The sequence below is a fragment of the Lissotriton helveticus genome, chromosome 4_1 (assembly GCF_964261635.1).
Source record: "Lissotriton helveticus chromosome 4_1, aLisHel1.1, whole genome shotgun sequence".
Taxonomy (NCBI): Eukaryota; Metazoa; Chordata; class Amphibia; order Caudata; family Salamandridae; genus Lissotriton; species Lissotriton helveticus.
This window is the reverse complement of record NC_136063.1, coordinates 1110554544-1110577951: the sequence shown is the minus strand read 5'-3', so window position 1 is coordinate 1110577951 and position 23408 is coordinate 1110554544.

Sequence of the window (23408 nt, the reverse complement as noted above, 5' to 3'; positions counted from 1 at the left end):
GTGTGTGTCACTCACCGATCTTGTTGACATCAGTTTGAATCAGGGACAATGTCACCACAAAGTAATCTATCTTGGGTTCCAGAGTTCCTTTTATCCCCTGGATGGCCGGCATTATTTCCATGAGAATGGTCTCTGGCATCGCAGTATTTGCATCTGAGTCATGGTTCAGGGCAAGCCCCCGTTTCTCGCAGAGAAACAGCAGGAATTGCGTATTTATCTATTTTATTTTGTTGGGTCATCCTGCCCACTTTTCCACCCACCGTGCGGAAGCCAAGAACTGGGTAAGTTTCCCACCACAGCAGGGTCCGCAGGCCGTGCTTTATGGAGCATTAATCCCTGCTGCCTACCAGGGTGATGAAAGGGGGGGCAAGTATGGTCCCCCTCTGCCCCTGCAGCCTTTTGGTGCTGATGCATCTGACAACACCCCAGCATAAGCCCGAGGCCTGGTCACTTCTGTGGGCCTGTAGGAGGGCCGGCAGCTCTAAAGGCAGGCCATGCAGTCAGGCAACCAGTCTCTGAACATAATCCTCCGTCTCCATCTAACTTCAATGCGGGTCACACTTTGTGGCATGGCACATCTGCTGGTCATGGGTTTGGGGGAGGCCCAATGGCCCTCAAGACTTAAGTAAAGTACAATGGGGATTTCGTCTTTAGCAAACCAGGTAAGGACGAATTTACAATGACATTTAACAAAAGAGAGTACCTGGTTTATGTATTTCACTGCTATTTATTTCATGTGGGGAAGAAACGCCGACCATTAGGTTCATATGTTCAGTGTGTGATTTATATTTTTTTTCCATAGCACTTACTGAAAGTGAACATTCATTTCATGTCTGAGATACAATACAACTCACATCCACCTGTAAACTGCGTTGATCAGGTGAATAAACTAATAACACAATATGACAATTTTACATAAACAAGAAACACATTGAACCATATACAATATTAAAAAAATTGCTCAAAAAATTACACCAGGAAGACATTTTCATAACAAGATCTCCATTGACCTAACATTAGGCAATTATTACGGAGATACTTTAACCACATGGGCAATTTCTCTTTACCCCTGCCGGGTGCATAAACCATTATGCACCCTAGTTCTGGAGCATAGGAATTAAGTAATGCCCTAAGTGGCAGATATACTGGAAAGGCCAACGCGTTTCTAATCTATGCGTGGAATCAGGGGCCGAAGTGTGACCGCTAGGTGTCGGCTCGAGCTCATAGAAGTAATACCTCTTCTTCGACGTCCTCCTATTTTTAACACGTACGTTTCCATGCTAAAAACCAAAATAGTTGTCAACAATTATACAATAGACTGTATCCTGTTACATAATAGGCATGTCCTTGATACTTTTAGATCCTGTCGTAATGAGTTAAAAGCCATATCCATCACCTTTGAAGCGACTTCATGAACTTCAGGTACAGAATTTTTTCATATATGAAACGGTAAAAAAGTGTAGAAGAGGAGTTTGGCCTAGATTTTAATTAGTTTGTTTAATTTCACTTTTTAGGTTACACCGTACCCCAGCGCCCTTATGATAATCCTGTGATTCCACGCATAGATTACAAACGCGTCGGCCTTTCGAGTATATCTGCCACATAGGGCATTAATTAATTCCTATGCTCCAGAATTAGGGTGCACAATGGTTTATGCACCCGGCAGGGGTTAAGAGAAATTGCCCATGTGGTTAAAGTATCTCCGTGATAATTGCCTAATGTTAGGTCAATGGAGATCTTGTTATGAAAATGTCTTGCTGGTGTAATTTTTGGAAAAAATTTTGAATTTTTTTATTATTGTATATGGTTCATAGTTTACCGGTGGATGTGAGTTGTATTGTATCTCAGACATGAAATGAATGTTCACTTTCAGTAAGTGCTATGAAAAAAATGTAAATCACACACACTGACCATATGAACCTAATGGTCGTCGACTCTTCTCCGCATTAAGTAAATCGCGGTAAAATACATAAACCAGGTACTCTCTTTTGTTAAACCTCAAGACTTAAGAGCATTGCCAACGGTCTTCTCGGCCTGTTACAGTGCATCAGCAGGGGTGCTCCCCAAGGATCGGCTCCCCGGGAAGTGACACTAGCTCTGGAGCAGGGCGCCTCCTCACGTGTCCAGGCCCTAGCAAGCACACTGTGCCTGGCTCACTCCTTCATGCCGCCACAGGGCGGGAGGTCATCAGGCAGAGCTCAGTTTGTTGTGGGGGTGTCCTACAGGAGCTATTCAATCCCAGTGTGCACCGCAGGCCTCGCAGTCTGTCATGCCAGTACATAGCGCTTTTAAAACCCGCCTTTCTCAGTGTCATTCCCAGTCCTCTTAGATCCACAGACCTCATTAAGCCTCTGTGGCTGCACTCACTGATGCTGCTGGCAGGGCACAGTCATGTCTCCTGCCTGTGCCCAACTGATCCTCTCCCTCACCAAGGACCCCATGACCGCCAAAGCCAACCTCAATGAAGGCCGTCGCCGACTTGATTAAGATCAGCCGTCTGAAGCTGAACTTGGACAAGACGGAGGTCCTCATCCTCGGCTCCAACCGGTCAGCCTGGGACGACACCTGGTGGCCAACGGCACTGGGGGCAGCCCCGACCCCCACCAACCACGCACGCAACCTTGGAATCATCCTTGACTCAACACTCTCAATGACCAAGCAAGCCAACGCCATCTCCTCCTCCTGCTTCACCACCCTCCGCATGCTCCGCAAGATCTACAGATGGATCCCGACAGATACAAGAAAGACAGTCACCCAGGCCTTCGTCAGCAGCAGACTCGACTACGGAAACGCCCACTACGTAGAAGCCCTGACCAAGCTCATCAATCGACTACAACGCATCCAAAACGCCTCGGCACGACTGATCCTCGATATACCACGACACGGCCACATAACCCCTCACCTGAGAAACCTGCACTGGCTCCCCGTCAACAAGAGGATATCCTTCAAGCTCCTCATCCACGCACACAAGGCACTCCACAAGACTGGCCCAGCCTACCTCAACAGACGGCTCTCCTTCTACACCCCAACCGCCAGCTACGCTCTGCCAACCTCTCACACCCCACCGTCCCAAGCATCCGAAGAATATCTCCGCGGGAGATCCTTCTCCCATCTCGCCGCCAAGAGATGGAACACCCTCCCACTGAGCCTATGACAGACCCAAGACCTGCTGACCTTCAGGAGGATACTAAAGACCTGGCTGTTCGATCAGTAGTGGCCCCCACCTCCCCCCCAGTGCCTTGAGACCCTCACAGGTATATAGTGCACTTAACAAATGACTGATTGATTGAGCCTGTCGGCTCCTGACCGGCAGTCTTTTTTCACCTGCTTCCTCCCTCGACCAACAGTTCAGGATCCTCCAGCAACTGCCCCCACTTCACAGCCGCAAAGCTCCTTGCTGTCTCAGGCATTTCCGTCATCAAGGTTGCTTTGAGGTCTCAAACAGTTATCATGGCAGGTATTTGCTGTAGAGACTCTCCAGGAAGGTGTTGCAGTGCAGCTTGTCACTGCCTACGGTAGCGCCCTCTATCATTGAGTGGGGAAATGCCCTATTCATGTCAGATAGATAGCCGATTATATTAAGGTGCCAGAGCCTTTCTAAAGAGCAGTACAAAAGGAGGTGGTGATGGACGGAGCATCTGAACCAAACACTCACACCCAGTCAACAATCTGGGTTTAATCCATCACCGTTCTTTAGCCCACTCCGCCACCCCAGTTCAGACATGGCCATATGCAAATCAGTCTGACCCTGTGCGTCATGGGAACAGTCCAGCCCGAACTGCCAAGTCATGCCTTCCCTGGACCGGAAACAAGCTTCCTAGGACCGTTTTCTGGCATTCTAGCCATCTTCAGCCAGGCTTGCTTGAATCCAGTGGCAAAGTGAGCAAGGGACTCACGTCTGAGCATACCCTGACAACTTATGGCGACAAAGCGGTACAAAAGGGGGTGGTGATGGACGGAGCATCTGAACCAATCAAACACTCACACCCAGTCAACAGATCTGGGTTTAATCCATCACCGTTCTTTAGCCCACTCTGCCACCCCAGTTCAGACATGGCCAGCCACTATGCTTGGCTGCAAGCCACACTCCCTGTTGTGAGATTTTGACGTCATTTCCTCTTCCTGTTCCTTTCCTATGAAAAGGTTTCCGTCTGGTTTGATGGTGTGTCACAACAAAGTAATGTTCCTTTACTTGTTTTCACTCGCCCTCCACTAGCTGATACTGACTCTTCGCTCCTGAAAAATTCCACTATTAGGTTCTGGATTTCTATTTTTCTTCAATCCTTTGAAGACTTTGTCCAGTAAGAAAGTATTTTACGCCTTTGTCTTTTTCCTCCCTGGAAAAGAGGTAACTTTTCAAGGGCACTTGCAGACTGCATATTCCTGAGTGCAGGGACAGCATGGCTTCAGAAAACAGTCACCCATATATCGGACAGCGGAAAACCTGGGCTGGATTATGGGAAGCATCCAGACCTTAACACTGCCTACGATAATACTATTGTAGATGTCACGCCGGGAATCTGGCAAATGAGGATAATTGAGTCCTAGTTATCCAGTGAATTTGCTGCTGTATGTACTATAAGTTTTCCCTTGGAACCCCTTTGGATACTTTAAATGATTCCTAATGCCACATAACAGAAAACTGCGTGGGTGATTAGACATTCATTTGTTTCCAGTGCAGTAAGCTTGCTTAAAGTGCGTTGATGAGGATTGTGGTTACATTTACACAGATTTGAGGTGAACGGGCCAACCAGACTTGCACTTGTAGTAGGAGGAAATTACCTTTCTCATTAAAGACTTTTGCAAACTTGCTGAACCTTATTACACATTTTAGGGGGCAATGTCCTTCCAGACCAAGAAGAGAGTTCCTCACATCCCTGGTCAAGGACTTGGGATTCACAGAACTAATATGGCAAGAAATAATTCAAATGATTTGGTTGTATCAGTCACAAGGAAAAGTAACAGTGTTGAGCCACAGACTGAATGGGAAATTCATAAGGCAGAGGACAGAGTCTTATCAAGCACCTTATGATCATTGTGCTTCTCAATTTGCATATGGTGCTATCCCAACATATGGAACCATTGATGCTGTTGGTTCCGCTTCTTGGAAAGGTGACTGTACCCACAATTGCTGGGTCGATAACTTCACCTCAACCTGGCAACAGCTCAGGGAAGGGGGCACCGCTCCCTCTGTCGGTACCCCACACTGGAAGAGCCTGTGACCTTGTAGTGTAGTTCCTATTATCCCAATAGGCTCTGCGCATTGGAATAATACCTTCAATAGTATAGGCCTAGACCAGACGTTAACTAGGTCTACTACTGTTGATATTAGACTTAAAGTTTTGGGTTTGCCAGCTAGCTCAGAGTTCACTAGAAACTTTCTCGAATAGGCAAGGAGGAGTTGAACCTCCCTGGATAGACAAGAAGGGATTTAGTTTCTGACAAGCATAGAACATGACAACTTTGCTCTCCCCTAATCAAGAGTGTATCTCTAGAGTCGTGTGAAAACAAAAGATGACTTATTTTACTCAGTCAGTACGTGCATTCTTAGTCTCACCAGATTGTAGAGAAAAGGAAGAGACGGGCGTGTTCAATAAAAGATGTTATTTATTGATCAGTCTCTTTTCTCATACAAGAGAAATGGATCGATATTATTGCAATACTTATGGTTAAGTAAAGTGCATACAATAAAAGCAGAAGTATAAAATAATACTGTAAAAACATTGATATGGTTTCTAAGCCATATGAAGGTTTAAAATGAATAAAATGAATACATACACATTTACATTTGACTAATCGTACTCAACTGGTGTTTCTAACTACGCCTACCCCGTGTACCTGACCTAAGCCTAATACGTGGGCGGGAATAGAAAGTTACAGTTTAAGTTAAGTTTGTTTTGCCAAGTGACTGACTAAAGAATTCTCTGCAAGGGGTTATTCAGTTCTGTACCTGGAATCTAGGATGAATGAGGGATGGTATCTCTCGTCTCTGGTCTCGATATTCCAGGCTGCCTGCGAGGGCTACCCGGAAGCGCCGGACCTGGATTTCTCGGCAGGAGAAAGCAGCGTCTCGTTCTCAGCGCGTCAGGAAGGCGGGGCTGCGCCAGCGGGGTCTGCTCTGCTCTGGGCTTCGGCAAGTCTGGCTGCTCCGATCTCGTCACCACCGCGTGTGTTTGCATAGGGCAATATCGGTAATATTTATACCTTTAAGGTGCCGAGATTGACGTAAGGATGGACATAGATACGTCAATAAGGATGTCATACGACCTGGTCGTTAGCACATTCTTTTGCTGAAGTTCTCGGTGAAATCAAAACACTGGCCGCAGGGTTTTTCCCAGGTTGTCATAGGTTTGATTTGTTTTGAGAACTCCGTATGCCTTATCAGGGGCTGGAGGAATATCGCTTGTCTAATTAGATGGCAAGCGTTATGACTTAATCAGATAACAAGTTCCTGTGCCGTAGTGTGGCTTTATCAGATAACGGTTCCTGCATCATGGGGGTTTTCTGCCTCATGGGATGGCTGCTAGTTAACTTGTTAACCAGAATAGGGTCAGGAATAGGGGGATCGATACAGAACCTATAGGAATACATCACACCCACTCCACGCTAACTTGGACATATTTACGAATCTATGCATAGTAAAACATACTGTAGAGTATCGTGTATACCTTACCACCCCAAAATACATAAATGCATTTTGAAATTATCATATATACGGAAAAAACAGTCACATGTAATATATGCACTCAAGCTGTACAATAATGCTAAAGTAATCACGCATATCTATACATTATCACTAATTTGTATATGAGAATTTACACATGAAATGGCTCTTAATACAGAAAAAAGTTTCGAGACCATTCCATCACAGAATAAAATAATTACGAACATACCAGCGGGCAGCTAATGTCTATAAAGTATCTAAAAATAGAAATCTTAGTTCTCTAAGAATAGTTCTTACTTTAAGCAGAAAATAAGTGTCCCGAAAAATTCGTAAAAATATTTTGGGGCTGCTGAAAAAAATTGCTGTCCGTGAACTGGAGGGAAAATTGTTCATGGTATTTTGCTATTCTAGTTGAAGGCCAAATTCAGGGAACGCCGTGTGCGAGCTTGCTCAAAAGTCTCTATTTCTGCTCTGGTGAGAACATCATATCATTTAGACTCTCGAAAAAGTTGTCAACAGCTTCCTGGGAGAGTTCCACTAACTCGGAAAAAGATGTAACCATGCATTCGTGCGCATGATTGTCTCCATTGACGTTTTGATTAGTATTGCTGACAGAAGGTCGTACCTGATCAATGCTGCTTTCATCATGAACTTCACTACCCCTTAATCGTAGTGGTGAAGCTTCCACGAATGCCGTCATCAGGATTGGTAGCCGTTGAGGGCAGCACAAAGTATGAGCCTTTATTGGACTCAACAATGTTTCTGCATCCATTGGCGCATCTGATTGTAGAGTCAGACAGGTGTCTAACACGCATTCTTCTCCGCATAGCAAGCACCTTAATACAGGTAAAACACATCGATGCCACATTGGTCAAAATGAAAGAAACCAAGTCATGTTCAGGTCTCTAAGCCGGGATAGTCCCAGGATTTTTGATATCCGGTCCCGGTATCCAATGGCTAGGATTGTTTCTTCCCTTGTCGCAGGTGTTTTGTCTGTGACATGGTTTGCCATAACGAAATATAAGGACTAAGAATAGGATTCCTGCAATTAGTCCCAAAATGAGGGGAAGTCCGCCAAAAATCGAATGGACGAAATCTGGAAAAATACCCAGTATGGCTTTGAATGGTGTTAATGCCATCGAAAATACTGTCTTAAATACTTTTGAGACTCCACTGGTATCAGAAATATTTAAGATTTCATTCAGGATTTCTGCGAAATGTATGGGGGAATTAGTTGATAATAAGGAGTGAATCTCTGCAGTCGTCCTTGCGACTAGGAGATCATACGTTTCTTTTGATGACGTGAGTCTGGTCGGCGTCTGAAGAAGCACTGTTTTCATTCTGCTTAAAGTATCTATTCGAATAGAAGTAATTTTCAAGTTGGACCATGCCCTTGCCTCCCTGTCTGGAAGGGAGCTGGGGAACAATAAGCGTTCACAGCACTTGACCTTCGCAGTCGTAGTTACGAGATAAGGAGTCCCGGGCATAAGACTACAGCATCTGCGATCTACAATTAGAATGTAACTCCCATTATAGAGTCTTTGAAAGAATGGTTCTATCTCTGTTGCAGGTGCACCTAGCTGGTGACATGAAAGGTTATTTGAGTTCCCTTCACAAGCTCCATGCAAACTAATTCCATTACACAGAAGTGTACCGCTCAGTGACATTGCACAATTATTGCCACTAAGAAACACTTTCTGTCCTTTATTACTGACACATGCATGTGAATAGGGCAAGTTCCATGTTGTTTTAATGTACCCCTTTCCCAATTTTTCGTACATGCCAGCCTGTATATATTTTTGGCAGTATTGAAACCTGAAGGTTGATATTGGAATATTAATTATCCCATGTATTATCCATTCACTGACAGGTCGTTCTGACATTGTCACTGGTAATCTCTCGAGTTTCTCAATGCTCAGGATTGTATAATCAGCACCCTTCTGGGCCATACTGATTTGTTTATCAGTAAGGTTAAAGATATTGAATAGTGACGTTGTGTTGATTAAACGCCAAGGCACATAGCCTGAAAGCAGGTTTTGTAACGTCCAGCCAAGCTGTACAATAGAACGCAATTGAGACTGACCGTGTTGTAACAATAGTAAGTCTTGCGATATTATGTCGATTGCTGAAGACACAATGCTGTCCAGAGAAAAAATTCTGGAGGACAGAGTCATTAACCCATTGTCCACTACAGAAAGTGATTTTTCCAAATTAATACGGTCAATTTCCCGTATTCTTTCTGCTGTCTCAATTTGAGTCACCTTCCAGGCCTCGTTGTATGCTGCATATACAGAGGCTGCTATGAAACGTTTCTGACGCTGTTTGCGTGGTCCCATAATGAAATCACGCAAGTCAGCACCATCAGTAAGTAAAGTTAGGTGTTGCTTCATTTCTGCCAGTGTGGAAGTCTGTAGCCATTGAAGGCATAATTTGCCCACACTGTAGGTGGTTATTATTCCTGGGTGTTGTCTTTGGGAATATCTAGGGTCTGGCCTGGTCATTTTGAACCCCTGTGTTTTGTTCAGGAATCTGTTTTGACAGTTATTAGTATCTGTGGGCCAGATCAACCACTGTTTCCAATCAGGATGTGTTCTGTTTTGGTTTAATACATAATTTACGTCTATCTCTTCATCTGGGGAGCTATTGCTGTTCATTGTTGGTTTTGGAATAGACGGTTTATTTAAGTCTTTGATTTTGGCTAAGCCAAGACAGGTAGTTTGTTGAACAGTGTCATTCAAAAATATAATTTGTTCTGGGATCATGCAGGCTCTAAACAAAGATTCTATACCCTGTACTTGCCATTCTTTTGTACCCCAAACACTTTTTACTTCAACATTTTTGTCCCAATAATCAAAACCAAAAGTATTCATTTGTTCAAAGAATGAGTCTGAATATATCAATTTTGTGTTAGTTATCATGGTCTTTGTCCCTTTCTTATTTGACAATTTGAAATAAAATGTTTCGGCATTACTTGTGTTAAAACCTGAAAAGTATGAATATTTGTCATAAACGGTTCTTGAGCTTCCTTTTGGAGGGGTTGCACAATGTTCCCATTGATTATAATTTAAAACATTTCTAGGTTGTGCAGATCTATGTAGAAAATGGTTACCATAGTGGTTATAACAGTACATACTATCATAATTTGTCGAACCCTGCAAATAATCATGTTTGGTAAATTTAGCAGACATTACTAAGTCAGACATCATATTATTTATACTTTCAAAGTCCCAATCATCAGCAAATGAGCTTGGTTTTACAAAGTCACTCAATGAGATCTTAATTTGGTGTGGATATTTCAGGATTTCAACCGGACCATAAATTTCGTAGTCAGTTTTGTCCCATGCTACCCCACCCGGTATAGGATTGGCTGTGAAGTTGACTGATGAAAGTTCTCTTTTCTCGACGTGTGAAGATGTGTGTGGTTTGAGGATCAAGTTGATTTTCTGACTTGCTGTGTCCATTTTAGCATATTTTCCCTCAATGAAGCGTCCCAAAGTTAGTACCATGATGAGCCAAAGTATGAGGATAAATGCACCAAAACCCACCCAAAATTCAATCCATGGAGAAATTAGATATGTTTCTTTCAGTTGTTTCAAAAGTACTTTAACTTTATCTTTAAAGGTTTTTGTTGATGGCTGTGTTTTTGATTCAGTGAAGCCTTCAGAGGAATCATCGAAGTTTATGAAGTAGCCGGATGCAGTTCTGTCAATTGTTCCAATTGCTTCAGGATTACTGTTTCTTGCATAGTCGTTTGTTACTTCATTATAGATTGGTGTGTCTCTGCTAAATGTTTTTATTTGGGTTTTCAGAGGTCTAAGTTCCATTGCATTGTTGCATAGTCCTTGTTGTAGTTCTGTAGGCGTTTCGAATGTGATTAGCCTCTTAGATTGAACCTCTGTGTTAGTAGCAAATCGTGGTGTTCTACTACTTCTCGGGAGTCCACTTGGCCTACTATTTGTTATCGGCCACATGTTGTGGTTTTACCAGGTCGATGGATACAACTCGGTTCTCCTTTTTACCAGCAAGCGGCGGTATTACAACTGATCTTGTCCCGTTGACAGACAAGACAGGAACTGCTTTTCGGTAAGAAGGCCCAAATTCCTTCTTTACCGCGATCTTTTCTCTGACTAGATCCCCGATTTTTGGAATCCAGACAGGTCTTGCTGGGACAGGTGGTGGTTCTTCAGTGGTTGTTGGCTGCTGTTTCAACTTTATGTTGCTCAGGTCTTTTCTTGTTTCGTTTAAGTCCTGCAAAACAGCCAAACGATCTTTGATATCAAAGCATTTTTCCTTCACCACTGAAGTCTGACTGTCGAGATCTAAGACTAACATCCTAGTTCCAAATAATAATTCGTACGGACTGAATCCCTTCAGAGAATTTCTTGGCAAGTTATTTAGACTACGTTGGACACTTATTAGATGTTTGACCCACCCAGTTCTCGAACCTAATATCCTTTCTGTTATAGATAGCTTTATGCCTTGGTTTTTTCTTTACACCATCCCGTATCCCTCAGGAAGGAAGTGAGAAGAGTCCCGCTGTGCTATGCTCATTTGGCCATGTTTCCCCTCAGGCTGGAGGGCTAGAGTGAAAACAATGGTCAAACGTAGCATGTTTCTAGCGTATATGCCATTTAGACTCGCAAATCTTTGTATAACAGTCCAGACGTCAGCCGAGTGCTGGTGATCTACATTATAAATGGAAACTAGCCTGTATATGTTAATCGGACGCTTTGCTTTTTACTGTTGATCTTTTCTGGAGTGAAACGACACGGTATTACACCGCTTCTCTCACCACTGCGATTTCTGTTACAGTTTGGGCAGTTCTTTACAAAAATGGTATGATGCAGGCTCATGCCTGGCCACCAGTACCTTGATTGTAATTCTTCCAGAGAATCTTTTAGTTTGAGGTGTCTGAGACCCTCGCCCATATGTGCGTCTGCTATTAACAAGTTTCTCCTGTCCATGTTTGGAATCACTCTATCCCCCACTCCAGGGATTCGAGCAAAAGGGACGGAGTTTGCATCGATTATGTATGTATAATTGAGTGGATAGTTGATCGGTAGCGCCGAGCAGTCGCCTTTTAATGACGTTTTCACCGCCAGCACTGTTTCACCGTCAATATACTTCACTGTACGCTTTTTTCGAGCTACGGAAGCCGATTTAGTTGCTACCGCTGTGGCTGTCTCAGCCAATGAATTCCCTGCAAAGTGAACGCCATCACGCTGGTAACTCAGTGAGTGTGTCACGTGAGTCTTTGGGAGTTCTTTTTATAAAAGAGCTATTTGTTCCCAAAGCAGTTTTTGCTTTATTGTTGCATCTGTGTCATCTTTGTAACCGTTTTGAATCCATGTCTGCAAATCGTTGTTATATGATTTGACGCAGTAATATGAATCGGACACTATAAGTGTCGGGAATTCGCGATCCGCATTATCTAGCGCCATTTTCAATGCTATTATTTCAGTCTGTTGTTCTGAATTAGTTTCTACTGAGTGTGTTTTTGTTAATAGAGGTCTTAGTTTACCTCCGCGCCACACTTCTTTTGTAATCTCACATGTGGGGTTGTATGCTTGTTCTCCCCAAACGGAGGGTTGAGCATGTCCGTCTGTATAGATTACACAAGCGTATTGTCGTAAGGGCAGAATGTCGATAGGCAAAGGGAATGTTCTTTCATATTCTAGATTTTTCAATTCCTTTAGTTCTGGATCAAAGTAGTAGTATACTTTGTCCGTTGTAATTGAATTCACCCATTGTATCCATTCCGGATTCAATGTTGTTGTTGGTAAATTACAAGGTGTTGTTAGTGCCTCAAAGGCTGATTCTGCTGTTCTGACTGTGATACGTCTACCGTCCGCTTGATCTTTTTCTCTAGCTATTGCGGTTTGAACTGCATGAACAATGTTTTCTTTAATGCTGAATTTCTTTTCAGCTTCTGTGTACAAGTGTGATTCGAATGCAATTGGTACCTTTTCTCCCTCATTAGAGGTCAGGTATGTGAATCCGCATCTTCCTGGGATGACTCGAATCACAAGATTGCGTGTGTTATCACGTGTTTCTAATTTTGTTTTAATTAACATGTCTGTTTGTAAGGATCTCAAAATTTCTGTGTGTATTTGAGTCCAATTGGTTCTTTTAAAATCTGGTTTTATTAGATCATAAAGGGGTTTGACCCTTTCTGCGTAATTTGCGATGTATGTTCTTCCGAAATTTAGGAAGCCTAGAATTGACTGCAGGTTTTTTAGTGTTCTAGGTGCTTGGAGTACGGCACATTTCTCTAGGAAATTGTCAGCCAGGCTTTTGCCTTCACTTGATAATTCGTATCCTAAGAACAGGACTGTTAGATGGGCAATTCTGGATTTTTTAAAGTTGAATTTGTAACCCTGTGCTGCGAACCCAAGTATTATGGTGTTCACTCTCTTCAAGTGAGTATCCAAGTCATCATCTGTTAAGTATATGTCGTCGACATAAGATAATGCTTCGTCATCATATGTTTGTAGTAATTCTGTTACTCTCGCTGAGAATACCCCTGGGCTATTCTTGTACCCCTGGGCTAACCGACAGAATTGTTTTTGAGTGCCATTTATTGAGAATGCAGACAAATATCTGCTCTCTGGTGCTATGTTTTGACAAAAGAATCCATTAGAGATGTCTAATGTTGTTTTGTATTTTTTGCGCACTATGTTATTCATTAGTGCAGCACTGTGCGAGTTTTGCACTGCAAAAGTTTTGCAACATGAGTTAAGGTGTCGGTAATCCAAAACTAGACGATATGAATTGTCTGGTTTGGAGACCGGAAACAAAGGGTTGTTCATTTGTGAGGTGCAAGTTTCAATCACCCCCTGGTATTCTAATTGATCTAGGATTTCTTTTACCTGTTTTTTAGCTTCTTGCTTAATTGGGTACTGTCTTTGTGCAGTAGGTTGTGATTTTAACTGGATTTTGTGAGGAGGAGAGTCCTCATCCCATCCTACATGATTTTTATATAAAGCAGGAGCTTGAGCTACTGCCCACTTTCTGGCAAGTGTGTATTTTTTATGAATTGGGATATGATTTGAGAAGGCAGGCATAATTATTTCTTCGCCATGAGGGCACTCCCTGACAAACTCCGGTGGCCAGTCTTTTTCAGCTAGAAGGATGTCATAGCCCTTGGAGAGATTATCCCAAAATAGTCCCCTTATTTTTCTAGTCTTATCCCCTTCTATACGTAAAGTTATTTCATATATTTTGTGAGGTTTGCTAACTCTGGTGTCTGCAGTTTCCACTTGAAGATATTCATTCGTGTCCACTGTCTCCAGATGATTCATAAGGACTTTGCGAGCTATGCTCACTTCTGCTGCGCTGTCTAGCATTGTCTGAGCCCATTCTCCGTTTTTCAGTTGTGTCCTCAGTATTCTCGGCATTGTTAACTACCTTGATACTGGCTACCTTCTTTTTTGGAAATTGTAATTTCTTTTTTAGATGAGCAGGTTCCTTGTCTTTGGACTTGGCGTGCTCTTCTCTTTGTTCTGATCGTCCTCTTCTTTCCGATTTCTGCGAGGAAGTCTGAAAAGATTGAGAGGGACGTGTATCAATGTCTTGATATCTATCAGGCTTCTTTATATTATCCCTATTTCTAAGGTTATATCTTTTCCCAGAGGGGTCACTTTGGGGTGACCTGTGTCTTTGGTTCGGAGATTTTTCTCTCCGCCGAGGAGACCTTCCTCTGGACTGGAATTTCTTTTCTTTAGGATTGGATTGTTTGTTTCCATCCCAGCTCTTTTTTTGTGATGTTGAATTATTATTAAAAAATATTTTTTCAGGACTTTCAATCAGTTATGGTTTTACTGGTATTCCACCTAAACTATCTCTACCTAGTTCCTCATAGGATTTTTCTATAATTCTGGCAATTTCAGCTGGTTGGTCTGCTATATCTGTCTCCTTTAACCTCTGGCGGATCGCCACGTTCGCTGCTTCTCCCTTTATGTTGGCTAATAATATAGCCGAGACCTGCTTGAAGTCTTTTAGTAATTTCATACCAAGAGTTAAAGCGGGTTCTGGACCGTATTCGTCTTGAATTTGTTTTAGCACATCTGGTATTACCGAAATGGATGGAACACCGTGCGTTTTTGTGTAAATGGAAGCAAAGACTGTACCCCAAGTGTCACAGTCCTCCACGTGTGGTGCGATTCCCATTGGAAGACAGATAGTCAGAATCCTGTGTTTTTCTAACGGGGTGGTGTCTGGAAACACCGCCTCTATTTGGGTGATTTTTTGTGCTAACCAGAATGGTATTTGTTCCCGTTTAGCTGGTACTTTACCTAGGCAGGATTGTATGTTCTGTGGTGTAATTTTATTTGTGTTCCCCTGGTGAGGGGTCAGCTGTGGAATTTTAATTGCTGGTTGAATTGTTGAAGTCCGCATCACATATTGGACTAATTGTCTATGTAATTTTATTAATTGTTTTAGCTGTGTTAAAAGCTCTGCTTGAGACATCCCATTGATGTCTGGATGTGGTGTGTATCCGGCTAGGACCGGCCACGTTGCTCCTGGTCTACCTAATGGACCGAGCCTGGTGATGTGATTATTATGTTTTAGGGCGCCATTAAATAGGAGCAGATGCTCTTGAAATGTAAGTGGTACTTCCACCTCCTCGAAAGGAGTGTACTCATTAGGAGGGTCCTCTGTTTTGTAATAGTGGAAGTACTTTGTTACAGCATTTGCTGCTGGAAAGTGTATCCATGAATAATATACCTCTGTCTGCCGATATTCGTGTGCCTCAATCACGAATATGACTGTGCCACCTCTAGGTGTCAGTCCATTTTCTATAAGTTTTAAAGTTATAGATTTCCTCTTGATGACCGGGATTAGTATTATATCCGGGTCTGTGTCTTGCAGTGCATTATCAGCAGCTGCGAGTTCAGTTGCTATCCTAACTGTCTCTCTTTCGTCATCACTGTCTCCCATTTTACCGACAGGAACGTTATTTAGTTTGTTTGCAGATCAGGTTTCTTATGGAAACAAAGATTAGATGCACAATATTTTGGAACAGTGTATCCTTCAACGTTGACTAAACCAAGAACCATACATAGGAGTTTCCTCCTGCGAGGTCTGGCGGATATTACCTTTTACCCACTCCAGACGTCTTTGGAGTATTATGGGAAAAAGGGGTCTGAGTGAAAAAGCACGACTGAGTTACTCTAAATGTCTTACGTTAGTTTTATCGCCCTTCCAAACGCGTTGGGCGCCATGTAGTGTAGTTCCTATTATCCCAATAGGCTCTGCGCATTGGAATAATACCTTCAATAGTATAGGCCTAGACCAGACGTTAACTAGGTCTACTACTGTCGATATTAGACTTAAAGTTTTGGGTTTGCCAGCTAGCTCAGAGTTCACTAGAAACTTTCTCGAATAGGCAAGGAGGAGTTGAACCTCCCTGGATAGACAAGAAGGGATTTAGTTTCTGACAACCATAGAACATGACAACTTTGCTCTCCCCTAATCAAGAGTGTATCTCTAGAGTCGTGTGAAAACAAAAGACGACTTATTTTACTCAGTCAGTACGTGCATTCTTAGTCTCACCAGATTGTAGAGAAAAGGAAGAGACGGGCGTGTTCAATAAAAGATGGTATTTATTGATCAGTCTCTTTTCTCATACAAGAGAAATGGATCGATAATATTGCAATACTTATGGTTAAGTAAAGTGCATACAATAAAAGCAGAAGTATAAAATAATACTGTAAAAACATTGATATGGTTTCTAAGCCATATGAAGGTTTAAAATGAATAAAATGAATACATACACATTTACATTTGACTAATCGTACTCAACTGGTGTTTCTAACTACGCCTACCCCGTGTACCTGACCTAAGCCTAATACGTGGGCGGGAATAGAAAGTTACAGTTTAAGTTAAGTTTGTTTTGCCAAGTGACTGACTAAAGAATTCTCTGCAAGGGGTTATTCAGTTCTGTACCTGGAATCTAGGATGAATGAGGGATGGTATCTCTCGTCTCTGGTCTCGATATTCCAGGCTGCCTGCGAGGGCTACCCGGAAGCGCCGGAGCTGGATTTCTCGGCAGGAGAAAGCAGCGTCTCGTTCTCAGCGCGTCAGGAAGGCGGGGCTGCGCCAGCGGGGTCTGCTCTGCTCTGGGCTTCGGCAAGTCTGGCTGCTCCGATCTCGTCACCACCGCGTGTGTTTGCATAGGGCAATATCGGTAATATTTATACCTTTAAGGTGCCGAGATTGACGTAAGGATGGACATAGATACGTCAATAAGGATGTCATACGACCTGGTCGTTAGCACATTCTTTTGCTGAAGTTCTCGGTGAAATCAAAACAATGGCCGCAGGGTTTTTCCCAGGTTGTCATAGGTTTGATTTGTTTTGAGAACTCCGTATGCCTTATCAGGGGCTGGAGGAATATCGCTTGTCTAATTAGATGGCAAGCGTTATGACTTAATCAGATAACACGTTCCTGTGCCGTAGTGTGGCTTTATCAGATAACGGTTCCTGCATCATGGGGGTTTTCTGCCTCATGGGATGGCTGCTAGTTAACTTGTTAACCAGAATAGGGTCAGGAATAGGGGGATCGATACAGAACCTATAGGAATACATCACAACCTCCGGGCAATTTCGGGTACAGGCACCTTTCCAAGAAGAGGAACCAACAGCATCGATGGTTCTGTATTTTATCTTCAATTTTTGTAATTTCGCATATCACTTAAGCATCAGCATCTTCTAGGTCCTGACGAAAGCCTTACCTAATTTTAGGCTATTATGGCTGAAACATGTTGACAAGTACATTTCATCACACACATGCGGTTTAAAACCCATACCGCAGGTGCACTGTTTTTAATCCTGGCAGCGAGAACATACTAATAAAGCATTTCTCATGTCCTCTCTAGCTAGTTTTATCATCACTTCCCCCACGTTCTAACTTTGTTTGTGCTGCACCCTTTGCAGTTCTTAAAACTTTCCCTAGGGCCCTTCTGCTAAATCTCTCTGTGTGTAGCACCGTTAAAACCCTCCCAGCACTGTGAAAGCTATGGACAATAAAAGTGGAAGCCCACCATTATGGAATGCTTGTTTGGAATGTATGCAGAACTGTAGGTGCAAGCCCACCTGTCAGGTAAATTAAATGGTTTGAGTATTATATTCAGGTGGAAGAACTTGGGGCCTGATTTAGATCTTGACGGACAGGTTACTCCGTCATAACGGTGATGAATGTCTTGTCTGCTGAAATATAAATCTCATTATATCCTATGGGATTTATGTTTTGGCAGGCGGGATATCCTTCACCATTTTGAAGGAGTAGCCTGTCCGCCAAGATCTAAATCTGGCCCAAAAACTAGACATTTGCATTTAGGGCAGGATCGATTGTAAGTCACCTAGGTACCTTAGTAATAATACATGTGGCCAGAATTCTGCAAAATTGGAAGCACAAATGCGTAGTTGTTTCATCACCAATCTGTACAGGCGTTATTTATTTGTCATATATACTTAGGCCCTGATTTTGAGCTTGCTGGATTTTAGTGAGTGGATGCCGGGGGCAAAAGTTTGATTTAGCATGATATTGATACCACGTTTTCTGGGCCCACTTGCTTACCATTGGTCCTCAGATGGACCAGGTAGATCCTTCTGGGTTCTAAAAGGTGATGGGAGTTAGCATTTACATTCAATCAGTTTTTATTAACATTACAGCCCGTTTGGCTACATATTGGGGACCAGGAATCTGCAGTCAAGTTCCAGAATGTTTTTTACAAGTTAATAATCAAGTTCAAATACACATTTATTAAGACCATGCTGTAAAGATACAGAATAACAACAGGCAGTCCCAACCTCCTAAAGAAGTTGAGGTGGACCGGTATGAAACAAACAAACAGTTCGGTGCATGCATACGGAAGAGGAGCATCAGAATCTGATGCTCAGAAAATAGGCTACGAACCTCTCGCCTATACATCAGTAATCTATGATTTCAAATTCCAGAAGATGGTTAGGTAATAAAGAACTCACAAATCAGGAAATTTCTATGAAGGATGACAAGACAAAACAGAAGAATATTCAGCAAGCAAGAATTAGCATCTCAGAAGCTTGTGGGTCAGGAATAAGTGATAGCCTAAGTCACACCTAAGAAGAAATCAAAAAGAAGCATAGTGATCAAAACCTTGCACAGTCCATTCAAGTTGTGGGGAATCAGGGAAGGTGCCTCCTGGAAATCCAAAAGGGAAATCCGCATAGAATCTGCAGAGGGGCTCAGCATGAAATCAGGAAAGTAGTTGTCTGCATTTCTGGTGTGGTAAGAAGTCAGGAAGGATTCCAGGAAAGTTCTGAAGTAGCTCTGAAGAAATCTGAAGTATGAAGAGCTGAACACCATGTTATATCTCACAAAGTTCTGGGTTACACTCCCTGTATGCCTCATCACAGGGCCGGTTCTAGGGCGGTGCGATCGGTGCGACTGCACCTGGCATTGACTTGGGGTGGGGGCGTAATTTTTTTCCATGGGTTTTATCATTTTATAAGCATCTGCTGCCTCATTCCTGGCCTCCAGCAACTTTCTGACATCAATTAAAAAGTCAAGCGCAGTCCGGTGATTAATCGTATTCCTGGAAAGAGATGGAGGTTTGTATAGTGGAAGTTTTGACTCATCCTAAGGGAGTGCAAAGGGTTTAAATACCTGCTGCTAAGAAAGTGTACCATGCTAATAGGGAAGTGCATATAATGTAAATAGGTCAGTGGGTTACTGCTTCTATAAGAGAGCTCATTTTGTTACTTTTCATTTATAAGTCAAAATCCTAATATAGAACATAGACCATTGAGCTATTAACTGTCATCCTAGAGCAGCATGCAAACTGCAAGGTGTTTGTTAGAGCTATATGTTTTTTTGCCTAGTCTTTCATTATTCTAATCTTGTGAAAAGGGTTCATTTGGGTAGAAAACTATTCTTATTATTAAAGAGAACCCCTAACAATGATGTTACATTTTAAATTCTGAATATGTGTTTTTCCAGAATAAGGACTCTTTAACTCTATTGCCAACCAGTATCAAAGACATGTCACTCCTACCCTACACATTGTAGTACTGTCTGATGTAACATTTCCTATACACTGATTTACACACATATGACTGTCTCTGTGAAATGTGTGTATGGTGTAAAGTGCTCCTTACACTGCTATAAGTGGCACTATAAAAGTAAATTAATCTGAGAGACAGTGGTTACGGAGACTTGAGAGGCACTGTTAAAGGGTGCTAGTGAGGGAATCCGTGGCAGAAGTGGTCATTGGGGGGGCACCAACAGACATTGTCGCACAGGGCGCCACCAGCGCTAAAGCCGTCCCTGCCTCATCATCAGGGTTCCATTGCTCCAGTCAAATTCCCAAGTTGCAGACTGCAGCATCTTTAAGTTATCCCTCACTAGCCAGGGAAACAACATCTCTTTCTCTCACACACGCAGATTGCAACATTTGCTCAATGAAGCTTTCAGTTAATGCTCTGTTTCTCCATGTACCTTTGTCAAGGTCTTCTTCTCCGGCTCTTCCCCCCATCTCTAGTACAATAATGTATCTCTTCTAAACTAACAATGCATGTGAATACCTGAAAGAAATGTTTTTTCAGCTCAAAGTGGAAAACAGTCCTTTGAGAAATGCAGCATGGTGAAATACAGGCTAAACAGTCAATACAACTTAAACATTGACTTCAATGGTGCAAATTTAATATGTGTGTGCACATTGAACACAAGTGACTATGAGTTTCTAATGCTTCAAAGTTCACATTACATGTAACATTCATTAAGGCTTTAACGCCTTAACCGCAAGGGGTTAAAATAAGCATCTGTAAGTATGGCTAAGAACTACATTTAAATGTTTATTACCGTATACGTATAACATTATGGCACACATTACGTAAACGTTATCATTTCTAAAGAGATCACATTCTACATATATGAAGGTGGTTATAATCAGTTTCAAGTTAATATGTGTTACTCAAGTCATAGCACCCGTTTAGAAAAGTCAGGTTTCTTCTTCAGAAAAAGTACATTATTTTTAAACGAGGATGCTTTTATTAGTCATTAAACTTTCATTTAAACACCTAAATTAACACTGTCCAATAGACTCATGAGTAGATTCTCGAATTCTACAATAATTACACTCTTTTTAGGTCTCGCCTGATCCAGCGCATGCGCTGATCTGGCCGAGACATTTAGTAGCTGCTTTTAAAAGTGCTACCTTGCAGGCCACCAGCTTGCTAGTATGTGCACAAGAGCGCACAGGTGTGTGCGTAATAGCAAGCTGGTGGCCGGCAAGGTAGCACTTGCGGTGACACACGTGCGCACCACTTGCGTCACCCATCGCGTTGTTTTTTATTTCATATTTGCGATCGCGATGACTTTCGCGGCTGCGCAGCGTTACTTTTACGGCCTCACGGACAATGTTTGTTGTCATTTGCTTTGTGTTTCCTTGCCTTTTGCTGTTGTCTCATATCACTCTTGCACTGTTGCTCTTGTTTCCTCAGCTTATACCATTTTGATCGTTTTCTATTCCCTCCTGCACACTTCCATTCCATTTCCAGCTTCTGCCTCTGCCTATTTCACACTAACTCTTGCATTCTTTCCTGCTTTTTGCCCCCATTTTGCCAGTTTGTCTCTTTTTTTCACCCGTTTTCCTTCTGCTGCAAATTTTCCATCTCTTTTTCACCTTTACCCTTTGTGACCTTTTCATCTTTTTCCCTCTCTTTCTTTCTTTTTACACCCTTTACTCGCTCAGAAGCATTGCTGTCTTTCCCCCCGCCACTCACTTCCCTGCTTTCTGAGTCCTGACTCCTTCCTCTCACCGTCCTGCCCGCCGCCCTCGGATCTCTTCCCTCTCACAGACCTATGGTGGCCGTGGCATGGACCAGTGATTTAAGAAGGTGATGCCTGGCCCTGCCACCCCGCCTTTCGTGTGCCAAAGCCTCCCACCAAGCCTGTCACTTTCAGACCCTGCTTCTTTACAGCTTTTGTTGCTGTTCTCCTGACTTTCTGTTTTTTCGCTCTCTTGCTCTGCGGCATTTGAACACAAAAATGAGTGGCGCTGCCCATCACCACCTGCACACATGAAGCATTCTCTGTGTCCTTTTCATCACGATGCTAAACAGTTGCTGCGCTTACTCACACTGAGCACCTTACAGTGCCATTTTGTAAGAAAGAGGCATTTTAACAGAGGGCAAGACTGTAGGTATGGATCTGGATTCCCGGCCTGTGTCTAAATCTGAGGTGAGTCTCATTTTGGTTCACGCACCTTGCTGTCCTACACATCGTGATGACGTATCTCCTGGTGACGGTAAATTTACGCAGGAGACAGCTGGGCTTGCCGAGCTGGGGCTTTACTTCACCTCACTGCCCTCTCCCCACAGACAAAGCAGGTCCCTCCTATTTGGTTTAATCAGCAGGCTTCAGCTCCCTTGGCCTGAGAAGTGAAGCCTGCACTTGACTTGAGGGACAGGCCTGGTGAGCACAGAGGGGACGGCAGGAGGACGGCCATCGCTCAGAACTAAAAAGATGGGCAAACTGTGGCCGAGGCGGTGCGCACGTGACTTCACAGAATAATACATGGCATCCATCACAGATAAGAGCGAAATCGTATAGCCTTCGGGCATGTGCTCTTGGAATTATTAGGGGAGGAACTTACTTCTGGGTTCATGTGTCTGTGCCCTTCCTCCCCAACCTACAAGCTTTACGTCATCCTCATCTGCCCTTAAGAAATGAAAGACCCCACACCCCTCGTGTGAGGCACGACCAAAGGTCGATAACACCTCACTTCAACACAGCTGCAGGAACATAATCTTACCTGTTGCACCTTCAGTCAGTCCTGGATTTTATGTCAACGACACTTTACAGGCTTGGATGTTTCAAAAGCTACCTCAGCTTTGTGTGAGCAGAAGGTGCGAACTGCAGTTGCACATAATGTATTTGCTGTGTCTGTGTATGTTGCATGTACTACAGATACCTAAGCTGTGACTGTTGTGTATGCAGAGAGCTTGAACTGGTGTTGCATCTATAATGTATCTGATGTACGCAATGTTTGCATGCAGTATGTACTTCAGGTACCTAAGCAGGAACGATTCTGTGTGAAGTAAGCTTGCACTGGTGTTGCATATAATATATTGGCTGTGTCTGTGTATGTTGCATGTACTGTAGATACTGAAGCTGTAACTGTTCTGTGTGCAGAAAGCTTGCACTGGTGTTGCATGTCATGCCTCTGCTGCAAGCAGAAAGAAGTAGACGACCTGACCAGGGTCTAGCACAACCAAAACACAAGTGTAATCAGCGTCACTTTGGTGCGGCTCACTTCCCGTGCCTGTCGCCCCAAGGCACAATACAGGTCCAATATTTTTATCAAAGGATGGAAGGCGCACTCGTTGAGATATCACAAAAACAGTCTTTTTAGTCCAAAAGAGTTCACTTCTTTATTTCCGTAATTTAAACCATGCAAAACATACAGCCAACGTGTTTCGTTCCGTGGTGGAACTTCATCAGGGCATGAAAGTAACTGTGTGTGATCGTGGGGGTGTCGCGGGCCGGAAAATCAGGCAAGGAGGCCGGATATAGCGGGCTATAGTAGAGTTTTATTGGTACGAAAGTCAATAGACAGGATGACAAAGGCAGTCCGGTAAGACGGGTGGTTCTTCCTGGTCGACGATCTTCTATTGCCGGGTCTTGGGATGTTCTTCGTCTCCGTAGCTGGGGAGATACCTCGGAGGGCAATAAGAGAGAGAAGGGACCGTTAGACCGAACT